General features: G+C 39.8%; 15 non-coding genes across 15 annotated transcripts; all 15 read right to left on the bottom strand.

Annotated features, from left to right (window-relative positions):
- Positions 1–756: 756 nt before the first annotated feature.
- On the bottom strand, positions 757–830 carry trnan-guu. Its single transcript has one exon. It is a non-coding gene; the product is annotated as a tRNA-Asn (tRNA).
- Positions 831–1,693: 863 nt separating this feature from the next.
- trnan-guu lies at positions 1,694–1,767 on the bottom strand. Its single transcript has one exon. It is a non-coding gene; the product is annotated as a tRNA-Asn (tRNA).
- Positions 1,768–2,639: 872 nt separating this feature from the next.
- Positions 2,640–2,713, bottom strand: trnan-guu. Its single transcript has one exon. It is a non-coding gene; the product is annotated as a tRNA-Asn (tRNA).
- Positions 2,714–3,587: 874 nt separating this feature from the next.
- On the bottom strand, positions 3,588–3,661 carry trnan-guu. Its single transcript has one exon. It is a non-coding gene; the product is annotated as a tRNA-Asn (tRNA).
- Positions 3,662–5,453: 1,792 nt separating this feature from the next.
- trnan-guu lies at positions 5,454–5,527 on the bottom strand. The gene has a single exon. It is a non-coding gene; the product is annotated as a tRNA-Asn (tRNA).
- An 872-nt stretch (positions 5,528–6,399) lies between these two features.
- trnan-guu lies at positions 6,400–6,473 on the bottom strand. The gene has a single exon. It is a non-coding gene; the product is annotated as a tRNA-Asn (tRNA).
- Positions 6,474–7,346: 873 nt separating this feature from the next.
- On the bottom strand, positions 7,347–7,420 carry trnan-guu. The gene has a single exon. It is a non-coding gene; the product is annotated as a tRNA-Asn (tRNA).
- Positions 7,421–8,292: 872 nt separating this feature from the next.
- Positions 8,293–8,366, bottom strand: trnan-guu. Its single transcript has one exon. It is a non-coding gene; the product is annotated as a tRNA-Asn (tRNA).
- An 872-nt stretch (positions 8,367–9,238) lies between these two features.
- On the bottom strand, positions 9,239–9,312 carry trnan-guu. Its single transcript has one exon. It is a non-coding gene; the product is annotated as a tRNA-Asn (tRNA).
- Positions 9,313–10,185: 873 nt separating this feature from the next.
- Positions 10,186–10,259, bottom strand: trnan-guu. The gene has a single exon. It is a non-coding gene; the product is annotated as a tRNA-Asn (tRNA).
- An 872-nt stretch (positions 10,260–11,131) lies between these two features.
- Positions 11,132–11,205, bottom strand: trnan-guu. The gene has a single exon. It is a non-coding gene; the product is annotated as a tRNA-Asn (tRNA).
- An 864-nt stretch (positions 11,206–12,069) lies between these two features.
- On the bottom strand, positions 12,070–12,143 carry trnan-guu. Its single transcript has one exon. It is a non-coding gene; the product is annotated as a tRNA-Asn (tRNA).
- An 871-nt stretch (positions 12,144–13,014) lies between these two features.
- On the bottom strand, positions 13,015–13,088 carry trnan-guu. The gene has a single exon. It is a non-coding gene; the product is annotated as a tRNA-Asn (tRNA).
- An 872-nt stretch (positions 13,089–13,960) lies between these two features.
- On the bottom strand, positions 13,961–14,034 carry trnan-guu. Its single transcript has one exon. It is a non-coding gene; the product is annotated as a tRNA-Asn (tRNA).
- An 871-nt stretch (positions 14,035–14,905) lies between these two features.
- trnan-guu lies at positions 14,906–14,979 on the bottom strand. The gene has a single exon. It is a non-coding gene; the product is annotated as a tRNA-Asn (tRNA).
- Between the last annotated feature and the right edge of the window lie 290 nt (positions 14,980–15,269).

The following is a 15,269-nucleotide window of genomic DNA, read 5'->3' as shown; positions in this document are numbered from 1 at the left end:
CGAAGGTGCAGCAACATTTTCAAGGAAGTATATCTGTAGTTTTCTAATATTTTTAGCTTTTTGAATGGCCTTAAAAGGGCAAAAATGTAGCGCAATGTTCGTCAGCCAATATTATATTGAAAGGCATCTGGCAGGAGTAAATTCAGCCACAATCTCAAATATATTCTTATAAATATATATTTTAAACAACTGCATTTTCACAAATGTAATATATAATCACCAAGGCCATTCAAAATAATAAGGGGACTGACTCTGGAAGAATGATGAAGTGGCTAGTCACTTTCATGGCGTATAGGCGTACATACACACACAAACACACTGGACAAACATTGTCCTTCTCGCGAGATAAATATAAATGCTAAGGTTATTCATGCCAGATTGACATCATTTACGTTGTCATACTATCCAGATTAATAAGAATAAATTATATGTTCCTTGGAGAACACAGAATGATCAAGCTATTGAGTAACAGAAGATCAGAGACCATTGACAGCCATTTTACCAGTAGGTATAGCAACTTGTCATCTTTCATGTTCAACAACACCCCAATCACATGTGACAACAGGAAACACAGCAGGTCAAAAGCAAGCTTACTGTAAGGCCAGGAAGGTCTTCCATATCACTAGAAACAGAGAGACAGCATTCCTGGGTGGGCTCAAATCACCAACTTTTAAATTAAGAGTCAAACTCACCAACCAATTGCACCACAGAGACTTGTCATATCCACATCATGGAGCACAACAAAATGAGAACTGTCGTCCCTGGGTGGGCTCGAACCACCAACCTTTAGATTAACAGTCTAACGCGCTAACCAATTGCGCCACAGAGACTTGTGGTGTATTTGACCCTGACGCTTGATCGCTGGCCATTTGTGCTCTCATCCAACTGTACATGGAGTTTACGAAACAACAACACTTTGTTCCAATGGTTGTGTTAACGTGCATCGAAGGTGCAGCAACATTTTCAAGGAAGTAGACCTGTAGTTTTCTAATATTTGTTAGCTTTTTGAATGGCCTTAAAAGGGCAAAAATGTAGCGCAATGTTCGTCAGCGCAACATTATATTGAAAGGCATCTGGCAGGAGTAAATTCAGCCACAATCTCAAATATATTCTTATAAATATATATTTTAAACAACTGCATTTTCACAAATGTAATATATAATCACCAAGGCCATTCAAAATAATAAGGGGACTGACTCTGGAAGAATGATGAAGTGGCTAGTCACTTTCATGGCGTATAGGCGTACATACACACACAAACACACTGGACAAACATTGTCCTTCTCGCGAGATAAATATAAATGCTAAGGTTATTCATGCCAGATTGACATCATTTACGTTGTCATACTATCCAGATTAATAAGAATAAATTATATGTTCCTTGGAGAACACAGAATGATCAAGCTATTGAGTAACAGAAGATCAGAGACCATTGACAGCCATTTTACCAGTAGGTATAGCAACTTGTCATCTTTCATGTTCAACAACACCCCAATCACATGTGACAACAGGAAACACAGCAGGTCAAAAGCAAGCTTACTGTAAGGTCTTCCATATCACTAGAAACAGAGAGACAGCATTCCTGGGTGGGCTCAAATCACCAACTTTTAAATTAAGAGTCAAACTCACCAACCAATTGCACCACAGAGACTTGTCATATCCACATCATGGAGCACAACAAACTGAGAACTGTCGTCCCTGGGTGGGCTCGAACCACCAACCTTTAGATTAACAGTCTAACGCGCTAACCAATTGCGCCACAGAGACTTGTGGTGTATTTGACCCTGACGCTTGATCGCTGGCCATTTGTGCTCTCATCCAACTGTACATGGAGTTTACGAAACAACAACACTTTGTTCCAATGGTTGTGTTAACGTGCATCGAAGGTGCAGCAACATTTTCAAGGAAGTAGACCTGTAGTTTTCTAATATTTGTTAGCTTTTTGAATGGCCTTAAAAGGGCAAAAATGTAGCGCAATGTTCGTCAGCGCAACATTATATTGAAAGGCATCTGGCAGGAGTAAATTCAGCCACAATCTCAAATATATTCTTATAAATATATATTTTAAACAACTGCATTTTCACAAATGTAATATATAATCACCAAGGCCATTCAAAATAATAAGGGGACTGACTCTGGAAGAATGATGAAGTGGCTAGTCACTTTCATGGCGTATAGGCGTACATACACACACAAACACACTGGACAAACATTGTCCTTCTCGCGAGATAAATATAAATGCTAAGGTTATTCATGCCAGATTGACATCATTTACGTTGTCATACTATCCAGATTAATAAGAATAAATTATATGTTCCTTGGAGAACACAGAATGATCAAGCTATTGAGTAACAGAAGATCAGAGACCATTGACAGCCATTTTACCAGTAGGTATAGCAACTTGTCATCTTTCATGTTCAACAACACCCCAATCACATGTGACAACAGGAAACACAGCAGGTCAAAAGCAAGCTTACTGTAAGGCCAGGAAGGTCTTCCATATCACTAGAAACAGAGAGACAGCATTCCTGGGTGGGCTCAAATCACCAACTTTTAAATTAAGAGTCAAACTCACCAACCAATTGCACCACAGAGACTTGTCATATCCACATCATGGAGCACAACAAACTGAGAACTGTCGTCCCTGGGTGGGCTCGAACCACCAACCTTTAGATTAACAGTCTAACGCGCTAACCAATTGCGCCACAGAGACTTGTGGTGTATTTGACCCTGACGCTTGATCGCTGGCCATTTGTGCTCTCATCCAACTGTACATGGAGTTTACGAAACAACAACACTTTGTTCCAATGGTTGTGTTAACGTGCATCGAAGGTGCAGCAACATTTTCAAGGAAGTAGACCTGTAGTTTTCTAATATTTGTTAGCTTTTTGAATGGCCTTAAAAGGGCAAAAATGTAGCGCAATGTTCGTCAGCGCAACATTATATTGAAAGGCATCTGGCAGGAGTAAATTCAGCCACAATCTCAAATATATTCTTATAAATATATATTTTAAACAACTGCATTTTCACAAATGTGTAATATATAATCACCAAGGCCATTCAAAATAATAAGGGGACTGACTCTGGAAGAATGATGAAGTGGCTAGTCACTTTCATGGCGTATAGGCGTACATACACACACAAACACACTGGACAAACATTGTCCTTCTCGCGAGATAAATATAAATGCTAAGGTTATTCATGCCAGATTGACATCATTTACGTTGTCATACTATCCAGATTAATAAGAATAAATTATATGTTCCTTGGAGAACACAGAATGATCAAGCTATTGAGTAACAGAAGATCAGAGACCATTGACAGCCATTTTACCAGTAGGTATAGCAACTTGTCATCTTTCATGTTCAACAACACCCCAATCACATGTGACAACAGGAAACACAGCAGGTCAAAAGCAAGCTTACTGTAAGGCCAGGAAGGTCTTCCATATCACTAGAAACAGAGAGACAGCATTCCTGGGTGGGCTCAAATCACCAACTTTTAAATTAAGAGTCAAACTCACCAACCAATTGCACCACAGAGACTTGTCATATCCACATCATGGAGCACAACAAAATGAGAACTGTCGTCCCTGGGTGGGCTCGAACCACCAACCTTTAGATTAACAGTCTAACGCGCTAACCAATTGCGCCACAGAGACTTGTGGTGTATTTGACCCTGACGCTTGATCGCTGGCCATTTGTGCTCTCATCCAACTGTACATGGAGTTTACGAAACAACAACACTTTGTTCCAATGGTTGTGTTAACGTGCATCGAAGGTGCAGCAACATTTTCAAGGAAGTAGACCTGTAGTTTTCTAATATTTGTTAGCTTTTTGAATGGCCTTAAAAGGGCAAAAATGTAGCGCAATGTTCGTCAGCGCAACATTATATTGAAAGGCATCTGGCAGGAGTAAATTCAGCCACAATCTCAAATATATTCTTATAAATATATATTTTAAACAACTGCATTTTCACAAATGTAATATATAATCACCAAGGCCATTCAAAATAATAAGGGGACTGACTCTGGAAGAATGATGAAGTGGCTAGTCACTTTCATGGCGTATAGGCGTACATACACACACAAACACACTGGACAAACATTGTCCTTCTCGCGAGATAAATATAAATGCTAAGGTTATTCATGCCAGATTGACATCATTTACGTTGTCATACTATCCAGATTAATAAGAATAAATTATATGTTCCTTGGAGAACACAGAATGATCAAGCTATTGAGTAACAGAAGATCAGAGACCATTGACAGCCATTTTACCAGTAGGTATAGCAACTTGTCATCTTTCATGTTCAACAACACCCCAATCACATGTGACAACAGGAAACACAGCAGGTCAAAAGCAAGCTTACTGTAAGGCCAGGAAGGTCTTCCATATCACTAGAAACAGAGAGACAGCATTCCTGGGTGGGCTCAAATCACCAACTTTTAAATTAAGAGTCAAACTCACCAACCAATTGCACCACAGAGACTTGTCATATCCACATCATGGAGCACAACAAACTGAGAACCACCAACCTTTAGATTAACAGTCTAACGCGCTAACCAATTGCGCCACAGAGACTTGTGGTGTATTTGACCCTGACGCTTGATCGCTGGCCATTTGTGCTCTCATCCAACTGTACATGGAGTTTACGAAACAACAACACTTTGTTCCAATGGTTGTGTTAACGTGCATCGAAGGTGCAGCAACATTTTCAAGGAAGTAGACCTGTAGTTTTCTAATATTTGTTAGCTTTTTGAATGGCCTTAAAAGGGCAAAAATGTAGCGCAATGTTCGTCAGCGCAACATTATATTGAAAGGCATCTGGCAGGAGTAAATTCAGCCACAATCTCAAATATATTCTTATAAATATATATTTTAAACAACTGCATTTTCACAAATGTAATATATAATCACCAAGGCCATTCAAAATAATAAGGGGACTGACTCTGGAAGAATGATGAAGTGGCTAGTCACTTTCATGGCGTATAGGCGTACATACACACACAAACACACTGGACAAACTGTCCTTCTCGCGAGATAAATATAAATGCTAAGGTTATTCATGCCAGATTGACATCATTTACGTTGTCATACTATCCAGATTAATAAGAATAAATTATATGTTCCTTGGAGAACACAGAATGATCAAGCTATTGAGTAACAGAAGATCAGAGACCATTGACAGCCATTTTACCAGTAGGTATAGCAACTTGTCATCTTTCATGTTCAACAACACCCCAATCACATGTGACAACAGGAAACACAGCAGGTCAAAAGCAAGCTTACTGTAAGGCCAGGAAGGTCTTCCATATCACTAGAAACAGAGAGACAGCATTCCTGGGTGGGCTCAAATCACCAACTTTTAAATTAAGAGTCAAACTCACCAACCAATTGCACCACAGAGACTTGTCATATCCACATCATGGAGCACAACAAACTGAGAACTGTCGTCCCTGGGTGGGCTCGAACCACCAACCTTTAGATTAACAGTCTAACGCGCTAACCAATTGCGCCACAGAGACTTGTGGTGTATTTGACCCTGACGCTTGATCGCTGGCCATTTGTGCTCTCATCCAACTGTACATGGAGTTTACGAAACAACAACACTTTGTTCCAATGGTTGTGTTAACGTGCATCGAAGGTGCAGCAACATTTTCAAGGAAGTAGACCTGTAGTTTTCTAATATTTGTTAGCTTTTTGAATGGCCTTAAAAGGGCAAAAATGTAGCGCAATGTTCGTCAGCGCAACATTATATTGAAAGGCATCTGGCAGGAGTAAATTCAGCCACAATCTCAAATATATTCTTATAAATATATATTTTAAACAACTGCATTTTCACAAATGTAATATATAATCACCAAGGCCATTCAAAATAATAAGGGGACTGACTCTGGAAGAATGATGAAGTGGCTAGTCACTTTCATGGCGTATAGGCGTACATACACACACAAACACACTGGACAAACATTGTCCTTCTCGCGAGATAAATATAAATGCTAAGGTTATTCATGCCAGATTGACATCATTTACGTTGTCATACTATCCAGATTAATAAGAATAAATTATATGTTCCTTGGAGAACACAGAATGATCAAGCTATTGAGTAACAGAAGATCAGAGACCATTGACAGCCATTTTACCAGTAGGTATAGCAACTTGTCATCTTTCATGTTCAACAACACCCCAATCACATGTGACAACAGGAAACACAGCAGGTCAAAAGCAAGCTTACTGTAAGGCCAGGAAGGTCTTCCATATCACTAGAAACAGAGAGACAGCATTCCTGGGTGGGCTCAAATCACCAACTTTTAAATTAAGAGTCAAACTCACCAACCAATTGCACCACAGAGACTTGTCATATCCACATCATGGAGCACAACAAACTGAGAACTGTCGTCCCTGGGTGGGCTCGAACCACCAACCTTTAGATTAACAGTCTAACGCGCTAACCAATTGCGCCACAGAGACTTGTGGTGTATTTGACCCTGACGCTTGATCGCTGGCCATTTGTGCTCTCATCCAACTGTACATGGAGTTTACGAAACAACAACACTTTGTTCCAATGGTTGTGTTAACGTGCATCGAAGGTGCAGCAACATTTTCAAGGAAGTAGACCTGTAGTTTTCTAATATTTGTTAGCTTTTTGAATGGCCCTTAAAAGGGCAAAAATGTAGCGCAATGTTCGTCAGCGCAACATTATATTGAAAGGCATCTGGCAGGAGTAAATTCAGCCACAATCTCAAATATATTCTTATAAATATATATTTTAAACAACTGCATTTTCACAAATGTAATATATAATCGCCAAGGCCATTCAAAATAATAAGGGGACTGACTCTGGAAGAATGATGAAGTGGCTAGTCACTTTCATGGCGTATAGGCGTACATACACACACAAACACACTGGACAAACATTGTCCTTCTCGCGAGATAAATATAAATGCTAAGGTTATTCATGCCAGATTGACATCATTTACGTTGTCATACTATCCAGATTAATAAGAATAAATTATATGTTCCTTGGAGAACACAGAATGATCAAGCTATTGAGTAACAGAAGATCAGAGACCATTGACAGCCATTTTACCAGTAGGTATAGCAACTTGTCATCTTTCATGTTCAACAACACCCCAATCACATGTGACAACAGGAAACACAGCAGGTCAAAAGCAAGCTTACTGTAAGGCCAGGAAGGTCTTCCATATCACTAGAAACAGAGAGACAGCATTCCTGGGTGGGCTCAAATCACCAACTTTTAAATTAAGAGTCAAACTCACCAACCAATTGCACCACAGAGACTTGTCATATCCACATCATGGAGCACAACAAAATGAGAACTGTCGTCCCTGGGTGGGCTCGAACCACCAACCTTTAGATTAACAGTCTAACGCGCTAACCAATTGCGCCACAGAGACTTGTGGTGTATTTGACCCTGACGCTTGATCGCTGGCCATTTGTGCTCTCATCCAACTGTACATGGAGTTTACGAAACAACAACACTTTGTTCCAATGGTTGTGTTAACGTGCATCGAAGGTGCAGCAACATTTTCAAGGAAGTAGACCTGTAGTTTTCTAATATTTGTTAGCTTTTTGAATGGCCTTAAAAGGGCAAAAATGTAGCGCAATGTTCGTCAGCGCAACATTATATTGAAAGGCATCTGGCAGGAGTAAATTCAGCCACAATCTCAAATATATTCTTATAAATATATATTTTAAACAACTGCATTTTCACAAATGTAATATATAATCACCAAGGCCATTCAAAATAATAAGGGGACTGACTCTGGAAGAATGATGAAGTGGCTAGTCACTTTCATGGCGTATAGGCGTACATACACACACAAACACACTGGACAAACATTGTCCTTCTCGCGAGATAAATATAAATGCTAAGGTTATTCATGCCAGATTGACATCATTTACGTTGTCATACTATCCAGATTAATAAGAATAAATTATATGTTCCTTGGAGAACACAGAATGATCAAGCTATTGAGTAACAGAAGATCAGAGACCATTGACAGCCATTTTACCAGTAGGTATAGCAACTTGTCATCTTTCATGTTCAACAACACCCCAATCACATGTGACAACAGGAAACACAGCAGGTCAAAAGCAAGCTTACTGTAAGGCCAGGAAGGTCTTCCATATCACTAGAAACAGAGAGACAGCATTCCTGGGTGGGCTCAAATCACCAACTTTTAAATTAAGAGTCAAACTCACCAACCAATTGCACCACAGAGACTTGTCATATCCACATCATGGAGCACAACAAAATGAGAACTGTCGTCCCTGGGTGGGCTCGAACCACCAACCTTTAGATTAACAGTCTAACGCGCTAACCAATTGCGCCACAGAGACTTGTGGTGTATTTGACCCTGACGCTTGATCGCTGGCCATTTGTGCTCTCATCCAACTGTACATGGAGTTTACGAAACAACAACACTTTGTTCCAATGGTTGTGTTAACGTGCATCGAAGGTGCAGCAACATTTTCAAGGAAGTAGACCTGTAGTTTTCTAATATTTGTTAGCTTTTTGAATGGCCTTAAAAGGGCAAAAATGTAGCGCAATGTTCGTCAGCGCAACATTATATTGAAAGGCATCTGGCAGGAGTAAATTCAGCCACAATCTCAAATATATTCTTATAAATATATATTTTAAACAACTGCATTTTCACAAATGTAATATATAATCGCCAAGGCCATTCAAAATAATAAGGGGACTGACTCTGGAAGAATGATGAAGTGGCTAGTCACTTTCATGGCGTATAGGCGTACATACACACACAAACACACTGGACAAACATTGTCCTTCTCGCGAGATAAATATAAATGCTAAGGTTATTCATGCCAGATTGACATCATTTACGTTGTCATACTATCCAGATTAATAAGAATAAATTATATGTTCCTTGGAGAACACAGAATGATCAAGCTATTGAGTAACAGAAGATCAGAGACCATTGACAGCCATTTTACCAGTAGGTATAGCAACTTGTCATCTTTCATGTTCAACAACACCCCAATCACATGTGACAACAGGAAACACAGCAGGTCAAAAGCAAGCTTACTGTAAGGCCAGGAAGGTCTTCCATATCACTAGAAACAGAGAGACAGCATTCCTGGGTGGGCTCAAATCACCAACTTTTAAATTAAGAGTCAAACTCACCAACCAATTGCACCACAGAGACTTGTCATATCCACATCATGGAGCACAACAAACTGAGAACTGTCGTCCCTGGGTGGGCTCGAACCACCAACCTTTAGATTAACAGTCTAACGCGCTAACCAATTGCGCCACAGAGACTTGTGGTGTATTTGACCCTGACGCTTGATCGCTGGCCATTTGTGCTCTCATCCAACTGTACATGGAGTTTACGAAACAACAACACTTTGTTCCAATGGTTGTGTTAACGTGCATCGAAGGTGCAGCAACATTTTCAAGGAAGTAGACCTGTAGTTTTCTAATATTTGTTAGCTTTTTGAATGGCCTTAAAAGGGCAAAAATGTAGCGCAATGTTCGTCAGCGCAACATTATATTGAAAGGCATCTGGCAGGAGTAAATTCAGCCACAATCTCAAATATATTCTTATAAATATATATTTTAAACAACTGCATTTTCACAAATGTAATATATAATCACCAAGGCCATTCAAAATAATAAGGGGACTGACTCTGGAAGAATGATGAAGTGGCTAGTCACTTTCATGGCGTATAGGCGTACATACACACACAAACACACTGGACAAACATTGTCCTTCTCGCGAGATAAATATAAATGCTAAGGTTATTCATGCCAGATTGACATCATTTACGTTGTCATACTATCCAGATTAATAAGAATAAATTATATGTTCCTTGGAGAACACAGAATGATCAAGCTATTGAGTAACAGAAGATCAGAGACCATTGACAGCCATTTTACCAGTAGGTATAGCAACTTGTCATCTTTCATGTTCAACAACACCCCAATCACATGTGACAACAGGAAACACAGCAGGTCAAAAGCAAGCTTACTGTAAGGCCAGGAAGGTCTTCCATATCACTAGAAACAGAGAGACAGCATTCCTGGGTGGGCTCAAATCACCAACTTTTAAATTAAGAGTCAAACTCACCAACCAATTGCACCACAGAGACTTGTCATATCCACATCATGGAGCACACACAAAGTGAGAACTGTCGTCCCTGGGTGGGCTCGAACCACCAACCTTTAGATTAACAGTCTAACGCGCTAACCAATTGCGCCACAGAGACTTGTGGTGTATTTGACCCTGACGCTTGATCGCTGGCCATTTGTGCTCTCATCCAACTGTACATGGAGTTTACGAAACAACAACACTTTGTTCCAATGGTTGTGTTAACGTGCATCGAAGGTGCAGCAACATTTTCAAGGAAGTAGACCTGTAGTTTTCTAATATTTGTTAGCTTTTTGAATGGCCTTAAAAGGGCAAAAATGTAGCGCAATGTTCGTCAGCGCAACATTATATTGAAAGGCATCTGGCAGGAGTAAATTCAGCCACAATCTCAAATATATTCTTATAAATATATATTTTAAACAACTGCATTTTCACAAATGTAATATATAATCACCAAGGCCATTCAAAATAATAAGGGGACTGACTCTGGAAGAATGATGAAGTGGCTAGTCACTTTCATGGCGTATAGGCGTACATACACACACAAACACACTGGACAAACATTGTCCTTCTCGCGAGATAAATATAAATGCTAAGGTTATTCATGCCAGATTGACATCATTTACGTTGTCATACTATCCAGATTAATAAGAATAAATTATATGTTCCTTGGAGAACACAGAATGATCAAGCTATTGAGTAACAGAAGATCAGAGACCATTGACAGCCATTTTACCAGTAGGTATAGCAACTTGTCATCTTTCATGTTCAACAACACCCCAATCACATGTGACAACAGGAAACACAGCAGGTCAAAAGCAAGCTTACTGTAAGGCCAGGAAGGTCTTCCATATCACTAGAAACAGAGAGACAGCATTCCTGGGTGGGCTCAAATCACCAACTTTTAAATTAAGAGTCAAACTCACCAACCAATTGCACCACAGAGACTTGTCATATCCACATCATGGAGCACAACAAACTGAGAACTGTCGTCCCTGGGTGGGCTCGAACCACCAACCTTTAGATTAACAGTCTAACGCGCTAACCAATTGCGCCACAGAGACTTGTGGTGTATTTGACCCTGACGCTTGATCGCTGGCCATTTGTGCTCTCATCCAACTGTACATGGAGTTTACGAAACAACAACACTTTGTTCCAATGGTTGTGTTAACGTGCATCGAAGGTGCAGCAACATTTTCAAGGAAGTAGACCTGTAGTTTTCTAATATTTGTTAGCTTTTTGAATGGCCTTAAAAGGGCAAAAATGTAGCGCAATGTTCGTCAGCGCAACATTATATTGAAAGGCATCTGGCAGGAGTAAATTCAGCCACAATCTCAAATATATTCTTATAAATATATATTTTAAACAACTGCATTTTCACAAATGTAATATATAATCGCCAAGGCCATTCAAAATAATAAGGGGACTGACTCTGGAAGAATGATGAAGTGGCTAGTCACTTTCATGGCGTATAGGCGTACATACACACACAAACACACTGGACAAACATTGTCCTTCTCGCGAGATAAATATAAATGCTAAGGTTATTCATGCCAGATTGACATCATTTACGTTGTCATACTATCCAGATTAATAAGAATAAATTATATGTTCCTTGGAGAACACAGAATGATCAAGCTATTGAGTAACAGAAGATCAGAGACCATTGACAGCCATTTTACCAGTAGGTATAGCAACTTGTCATCTTTCATGTTCAACAACACACCAATCACATGTGACAACAGGAAACACAGCAGGTCAAAAGCAAGCTTACTGTAAGGCCAGGAAGGTCTTCCATATCACTAGAAACAGAATTCCTGGGTGGGCTCAAATCACCAACTTTTAAATTAAGAGTCAAACTCACCAACCAATTGCACCACAGAGACTTGTCATATCCACATCATGGAGCACAACAAACTGAGAACTGTCGTCCCTGGGTGGGCTCGAACCACCAACCTTTAGATTAACAGTCTAACGCGCTAACCAATTGCGCCACAGAGACTTGTGGTGTATTTGACCCTGACGCTTGATCGCTGGCCATTTGTGCTCTCATCCAACTGTACATGGAGTTTACGAAACAACAACACTTTGTTCCAATGGTTGTGTTAACGTGCATCGAAGGTGCAGCAACATTTTCAAGGAAGTAGACCTGTAGTTTTCTAATATTTGTTAGCTTTTTGAATGGCCTTAAAAGGGCAAAAATGTAGCGCAATGTTCGTCAGCGCAACATTATATTGAAAGGCATCTGGCAGGAGTAAATTCAGCCACAATCTCAAATATATTCTTATAAATATATATTTTAAACAACTGCATTTTCACAAATGTAATATATAATCACCAAGGCCATTCAAAATAATAAGGGGACTGACTCTGGAAGAATGATGAAGTGGCTAGTCACTTTCATGGCGTATAGGCGTACATACACACACAAACACACTGGACAAACATTGTCCTTCTCGCGAGATAAATATAAATGCTAAGGTTATTCATGCCAGATTGACATCATTTACGTTGTCATACTATCCAGATTAATAAGAATAAATTATATGTTCCTTGGAGAACACAGAATGATCAAGCTATTGAGTAACAGAAGATCAGAGACCATTGACAGCCATTTTACCAGTAGGTATAGCAACTTGTCATCTTCATGTTCAACAACACCCCAATCACATGTGACAACAGGAAACACAGCAGGTCAAAAGCAAGCTTACTGTAAGGCCAGGAAGGTCTTCCATATCACTAGAAACAGAGAGACAGCATTCCTGGGTGGGCTCAAATCACCAACTTTTAAATTAAGAGTCAAACTCACCAACCAATTGCACCACAGAGACTTGTCATATCCACATCATGGAGCACAACAAACTGAGAACTGTCGTCCCTGGGTGGGCTCGAACCACCAACCTTTAGATTAACAGTCTAACGCGCTAACCAATTGCGCCACAGAGACTTGTGGTGTATTTGACCCTGACGCTTGATCGCTGGCCATTTGTGCTCTCATCCAACTGTACATGGAGTTTACGAAACAACAACACTTTGTTCCAATGGTTGTGTTAACGTGCATCGAAGGTGCAGCAACATTTTCAAGGAAGTAGACCTGTAGTTTTCTAATATTTGTTAGCTTTTTGAATGGCCTTAAAAGGGCAAAAATGTAGCGCAATGTTCGTCAGCGCAACATTATATTGAAAGGCATCTGGCAGGAGTAAATTCAGCCACAATCTCAAATATATTCTTATAAATATATATTTTAAACAACTGCATTTTCACAAATGTAATATATAATCGCCAAGGCCATTCAAAATAATAAGGGGACTGACTCTGGAAGAATGATGAAGTGGCTAGTCACTTTCATGGCGTATAGGCGTACATACACACACAAACACACTGGACAAACATTGTCCTTCTCGCGAGATAAATATAAATGCTAAGGTTATTCATGCCAGATTGACATCATTTACGTTGTCATACTATCCAGATTAATAAGAATAAATTATATGTTCCTTGGAGAACACAGAATGATCAAGCTATTGAGTAACAGAAGATCAGAGACCATTGACAGCCATTTTACCAGTAGGTATAGCAACTTGTCATCTTTCATGTTCAACAACACACCAATCACATGTGACAACAGGAAACACAGCAGGTCAAAAGCAAGCTTACTGTAAGGCCAGGAAGGTCTTCCATATCACTAGAAAGAGAAGGACAGCATTCCTGGGTGGGCTCAAATCACCAACTTTTAAATTAAGAGTCTAACTCACCAACCAATTGCACCACAGAGACTTGTCATATCCACATCATGGAGCACAACAAACTGAGAACTGTCGTCCCTGGGTGGGCTCGAACCACCAACCTTTAGATTAACAGTCTAACGCGCTAACCAATTGCGCCACAGAGACTTGTGGTGTATTTGACCCTGACGCTTGATCGCTGGCCATTTGTGCTCTCATCCAACTGTACATGGAGTTTACGAAACAACAACACTTTGTTCCAATGGTTGTGTTAACGTGCATCGAAGGTGCAGCAACATTTTCAAGGAAGTAGACCTGTAGTTTTCTAATATTTGTTAGCTTTTTGAATGGCCTTAAAAGGGCAAAAATGTAGCGCAATGTTCGTCAGCGCAACATTATATTGAAAGGCATCTGGCAGGAGTAAATTCAGCACAATCTCAAATATATTCTTATAAATATATATTTTAAACAACTGCATTTTCACAAATGTAATATATAATCGCCAAGGCCATTCAAAATAATAAGGGGACTGACTCTGGAAGAATGATGAAGTGGCTAGTCACTTTCATGGCGTATAGGCGTACATACACACACAAACACACTGGACAAACATTGTCCTTCTCGCGAGATAAATATAAATGCTAAGGTTATTCATGCCAGATTGACATCATTTACGTTGTCATACTATCCAGATTAATAAGAATAAATTATATGTTCCTTGGAGAACACAGAATGATCAAGCTATTGAGTAACAGAAGATCAGAGACCATTGACAGCCATTTTACCAGTAGGTATAGCAACTTGTCATCTTTCATGTTCAACAACACACCAATCACATGTGACAACAGGAAACACAGCAGGTCAAAAGCAAGCTTACTGTAAGGCCAGGAAGGTCATCAATATCACTAGAAACAGAATGACAGCATCCCTGGGTGGGCTCAAATCACCAACTTTTAAATTAAGAGTCAAACTCACCAACCAATTGCACCACAGAGACTTGTCATATCCACATCATGGAGCACAACAAACTGAGAACTGTCGTCCCTGGGTGGGCTCGAACCACCAACCTTTAGATTAACAGTCTAACGCGCTAACCAATTGCGCCACAGAGACTTGTGGTGTATTTGACCCTGACGCTTGATCGCTGGCCATTTGTGCTCTCATCCAACTGTACATGGAGTTTACGAAACAACAACACTTTGTTCCAATGGTTGTGTTAACGTGCATCGAAGGTGCAGCAACATTTTCAAGGAAGTAGACCTGTAGTTTTCTAATATTTGTTAGCTTTTTGAATGGCCTTAAAAGGGCAAAAATGTAGCGCAATGTTCGTCAGCGCAACATTATATTGAAAGGCATCTGGCAGGAGTAAATTCAGCCACAATCTCAAATATATTCTGATAAAT

Source organism: Oncorhynchus gorbuscha, linkage group LG25 (genome assembly GCF_021184085.1).
Source record: "Oncorhynchus gorbuscha isolate QuinsamMale2020 ecotype Even-year linkage group LG25, OgorEven_v1.0, whole genome shotgun sequence".
Lineage (NCBI taxonomy): Eukaryota > Metazoa > Chordata > Actinopteri > Salmoniformes > Salmonidae > Oncorhynchus > Oncorhynchus gorbuscha.
Note: the sequence above shows the minus strand (reverse complement) of the source record. Positions and strands in the feature narration are given on the sequence as shown.